Below are 5,601 nucleotides of genomic sequence, written 5' to 3' on the forward strand. Positions count from 1 at the left end.
TTCAGTAGCATAGCTGGATACAAAGTCAGCACTCAAAAATCAATAGCATTCCTATATGCAAACAACAAACATTTCCTAGTGGTCAGGGTTGCTCTTCAGTGACCCCTGAGATGCGCCGCTTGGTCTGGGGTCTTCCGGCAGATGGAGAAGTATACCTAGTTCTCCCAGGTCCCAGACACGGACTGTGATGTCAGTCAATGGCAGACCATCTGATCCAGTGTCCCCTCGCAGCTCAGGGCACCAGTATGATCCAGAAGCAGGCCGCACCAGTGGCACAATCACGGACCAGCGGTCCTGTATCCCCAGGCAGTTCAGGGTGCAGGCGCAAATCGCAGGGTCACCAGTTTGTGGGCCACCTGATTCTGTGTCTCCAGGCAGCTCAGGATGCTCACAGAAGCCAGATGCGGAGGACCGCCTGGGTCTGTGACCTCCAGGAGGTCAGGGTGCACATAAAGCCCAGCGGTGAACCGCAGTGCCAGCAGTTCCTGGACGGCCTGCTCTAGCACCTCAGGCAGCGCAGGGCACGCTCAGGGAGGGCCCACACGCGAACCCCTGTGTTAGCTGTTCATGGGCCTTCTGGGTCAGGATCTCCTGTCTGCACCGGGTGCATGGAGGGCAGAATTTTTTCCTCTTTAAAATTTAAAAAAAGGCCTTCCCAGATCCCAAGCGGACACTGGTATCATGCTCTTGGATTTTCAGCCTCCCATGAGCCAAGTAAGCTTCTATTCTATGTAAGTTACTCAGTATTGATCTATTTTTTTCATAGCAACAAAAGACACAGGTGGTGGTTGGTAGCTAAAGTGTATGACATTCCTTTTAAAATGATAAAAACATTTGAAATTGTAATGATGGTTTGATGTCTGTGAATATACCAAAAACCACTGCATGATACACCGTAAATGAGTGAATTTAGTATGTATGGTATAATATATAAATGATATATCAATGTCTTTTTTTATTTTTCATTTTATTTTAAAGACAGAAAAACAGTAAAAACGATACACAATTTCAAAACAAGATAGTAGGAAATTAACAATTGTTAACTTATTGCATATTGTTATCTTCAAAGTAGTTTCTCAGATTATAAAGTACAGGTAGGCAAAATTGATCAAACAATATAAGCACAAACCTTTCTTTTCAATGGACTAATAGAAACTAGTATAATTATCTTAGCTATCTTGTATAGAGAATATATATATTTCTTTTCCCTTCCTTCCTTTCTCCTTTCCCCCATCCCAGTTGTTCCTTCCTTTTGAGCAGTTTCTTTCCCTTTCACAGTATCTATTGTACATTTTGGATCTTGTTTACTCTTTCAGTTTCCTACAGGAGAGAGACAACACAGTGTTTACACTTAGGAGTAAGAAGTCTTTTTTAAAAAAATAAAAGAGCAAGCATAAATTCTCGAGTCAGAGAGATCAGTGTTCAGATCCTGTACAAGTCAGCTTTCTGCCACTCAAGAAAATACCTGATGTAAGAACCTCAAAGAGTAAAGAAAATCTGAAAGGTACAGTAGATATTGTGAAAGGGAATTCTCAAAAGGAAAGAACAACCAGGATGAGAAGACAGAGAAACAAAAGAAAGAAGGAAAAAAATACACACACACACATACACACACACAAGATAGCTAAGATAATTGTACTACTGATTTCTACTGGTTTATTGAAAGGAACAGTTAATGTTTAATTTTTCAATTCGCATGCTTATATCTGGTAATCTGAACAACTACTTTGAAGACAACAATATGCTATATAACAACCATTGCTGAATTCCTACCATCTTGTTTTCTGAAATTTTCTGTCTTTTCTAATTTTTTAAAATGATCTTTATTCTTTTTAAAATAAAAAAAAAATACCTGGGATAGTCAGCACAGGAAGACAAAATTCTTATTTTTTGCTTACAGCACTAGAGGTTCCAGTCTTATCAGGCAGAACCGTTTTACTTTTTCAAATTTAGAAAATTGTACTACTGGAGGTTGGATTCAGGGCTTCATACACGCCAGGCAAGCACTCTACCAGTAAGCAACATCCCCAGCCCTGTTTTTTACTTTGAGACAGGGTCTCACTACATTGCCAGGTGGCCATTATCCTACCTCAGCTCCCTGTGTAGCTGGGTTTACAAACACGCATCCCCACACTGGACCAGACTCATTCCTTTGAGCCTCTGTGGGCATGACACTGACAATGCCAAGGAAGCACATGGTGGAGCACACCAGCCTACCGCATAAACTAGGGAGCAAAGGGAAAGAGGATGCGACCAGGGCCCCACAACACTTGTGACAGCACGCCCCCAGGGACCTCAGCACCTCCACAGGGCCTCGATTCCTCACAAGTCCACAGCCCCCCCACCCTGCAGAACAAGCCTTTGACACGTGGACCACTGGGGGATGGTCTACATCGAAGCTACAGCAGATCCTTGAAACTGCCATCAAAATATATATGTATCCATGGAGGTGATTTTTAAATATCTCTGAATCTTGTTCTTCTCACCTGTGAAATGATGGTTAATAAAATAATGCATATTAAACACAGCGTAATGCCTGGAATAAAGTAAATATTTAATAAATCCCAACTGTTATGTTGCCCCAAATTATAAAACCGTTCAGGGCTGGAATTCTAATTTGCTGTGCTCTTTACATAATACTTTCTTTAAGTCAGTGCCCCCAAGGACGTTGTGGGGTGATGCAGAAGAAGCTTATGTACCGCATGTGACACTGTGCTAGCTTGCAAATATAGACTTTCTTATTCTGCCACTGATTCCTTCATTTATTCTTCCTCAGTCACTTCAGATGTACTCAGCAATCAACCCTCTCCACATTTCTGAGCTCTCCTTCATTTTCAAGTCACAGAAACCCAACTCAGACAAATTTGGGGAGGAGGAATTTATTGAGTCACGTAACGGAAAGTTGGAACGTCCAAGGGCAGAGCTGAGTTCAACTACATAGAAAAATATCATTTCTCTCTAGTCTTGGGTCTGTCTACAGCCGCTTTCACTCCTACTGAAGCTGGGTTTTGCCGTGCTGGGAGAGTGAGAATGTGGCTGAAGATAGCTTCAGGATTACGCCATCCCAATTTAGCAGCCCCGGAAGAAAGGAAAAACATCTTTCACTCTGAATCCATTTTGAAACTCTAAGGGATTTCTTCTGGAAGTTGTGTGGATTATGCATTTCCTAAACACTGCAGAATTTTATCATGCTAGTGTACGTAGCTGTTGTAGTTGGGGGGTTTGCAAGGGGGAACAATTTAACACAGGACACACATTTTATAAGATTATTTACAATAGTCACCCAAAGAGTCATAGATAAGGAGATTGCAGAAAATCTGTCCACACACTAAAGACCAAAGAATCCAGCTGAGGGCCCGGATCCCATGGTAATGTCCTGCATGAGTTCAGTTGAAGACCTGGAGCCCATAACAATGCCTCCCACAAGTCCAGCTGGAGGCCAAGAGCCCACAACAATGTCTCATGCGGGCCTGTTTCACAGATCTGCTCTGTGAAGGCCCAAGGTCAGTGGTGGAAGCTAGAAAGTCTGGCCAGCAGGATGAAGGATCTGTGCGAGCAGGCTGAGGGATCTGCACTGGAGCCAGGAAGCAACTCTCAAAGTAAGGACCAGAGCTCCCCCAAAAGGTACCACAGCCATCCTCAGCAACAGTGAGGTGCCCAGCTCCTCCAATGATGAGAACAGCGGAGCTCCCATCAGGAAAGCCAGCATAACAAGCTTCTCCAGGAGACTGAGCAGCGCACCATCTCCCGCTCCAGAGCCAGGAAGTGATGCTCAAAGTGAGGACCAGAGCTCCCCCAAAGTGAACCGTAGTAGTTCCCAGTGACAGTGAGATCCCGAGCTCTTCCTCCGACAAGAACAGCCTTGTCGTCAGGACAGCCAGCATCACAAAGTCCTCCAGGAAAACCAGCAGCTCCCTACAGCTTCCCAACTGCTTCTCCCAGCCTCCCAACAGCCTCTCGACTTCTTCCCCTCCAGTTCTGCCTCTTATGCTGCCGGCAACAGTCCGCAGGTGGGCCTCCCACACCCAGCACCATGCTGATTCAGTTCAGCTGGGTGTTACGGGTTGACCACCAATTGTCATCCACCACAGTAGCCAAGCATGGTAAACATGGCGGTAATCCCAGCTACTGAGAGGCTGGGGCAAAGGGATTTGAGACCACCTGGGCAATTTAGTGAGAGCTTGTCTCAAAATTTTAAAAATAAAAATAAAAGGGGCTGTGGGTGTAGCTCAGATGCAGAGTTCTTGCCTAGCAGGTAGAGAGGCCATGGGTTTAATCCCCAGTACTGATAAAACCCAAGAAGTCATACTAATTATGTGTATTATTATTTCAGACTACAATTCTCTCCCTAGCCCTAAGATGTACTTCTGGGTTTAGTACTTACAAGGGACCACAGAGCTAGTCCTTACAGAGCAAGTGAAAGTGCAAAACGTGCTTGTCTCAGTAGGAAATAACATTCTGCCAACCTCCTCCATCCTAAAGCATTTTCTTCAAAGAAGGCTCTTAGAATATTACACAGCTTGATGAGGTTATGGCCCTTCATCGTGCTGCCAAGCTGCTGAACTTCGAAAGAAACAGACCCTGGCTCTCTCTTCCTCCCGAGTTTTCACACTCCAAGCCTCACCACTTTGCTTTTCTCTGACCTAACACTGACCTGTTTTTTGTTTTGCTGTATTTGGGCTTTTGTTTTGGGGGATGAGGTCTTGCTATGTTCCCAGGTGGGTTGACCTCTAACTCACAAACTCAACTGACCCTCCTGCCTCAGTCTGCCTGACTTTTTAACAGAATCAGAATATGCTAAGCCGAGCTTGTCCCTGAACAGCTGCTTTTGTTATTGCTCTTTTCAGAATTCAGCAAACTACTGGCTTCCTTACGAAAGAGGTTAGACTCTGACTCCATAGCTTTAGCTATACCAAAAGAGATATTCAGAACATGCTAAATGTGCCAAAAGAGCAGTTCTCTACTTCAAGTTCCCCAGGGTGTTTTTGGCCGGGAGTCTTTAAAAGACATCCACCTGAGTTGATGCTAATACTTGTCACCACCTGGGATGTAGTTCTTGATTGGCAAGCTGAATCTAATCCAGTTCCCCAGGCTCCTCTTTGGTATCCTGGGGCTGCATCTGCCTTCACTGCATGGTTTGTGCTTAAAATATGGAGAAAACTATTTCAGATGACTCACCGCTAGAAATGTGACGCTAGAAATGTGACGTGCGTATCTCCTGAGAAAAGAAAGGACATTGAAATTGGGACAAATGAGTGGGGGAGCAAGGATTTGATATTTTTGTGTTGATTCAGGATCTGTATAAGTTCTGTTGGCAGAAACCCTACAAACAGGCTTTTTGAGAAGGAAGATTTCTAGAACAAGACAGTAAAGTTCAAAGTGAAACTCAACCAAGGACAGTAAGATTTCAGGTTTTGTTACAGACAGTCAGGTCAGACAAGAGGGTCACGGGGTCAGCCTTCTTAGCATTTAAGATCCCACAGTGGAAGAATAAAAAATTCTGTCCATACAAGTGAGTTTCTTGTCTCCTGGAGCAGCTTTTGCAGCTTTTGAGGTGGGTTTTCCTCGTCATAGGACCTAAAGAGAAGTCAGGCATATGTA

The sequence above is a fragment of the Chinchilla lanigera genome, unplaced genomic scaffold (assembly GCF_000276665.1).
Source record: "Chinchilla lanigera isolate Chin_1 unplaced genomic scaffold, ChiLan1.0 scaffold00071, whole genome shotgun sequence".
NCBI lineage: Eukaryota > Metazoa > Chordata > Mammalia > Rodentia > Chinchillidae > Chinchilla > Chinchilla lanigera.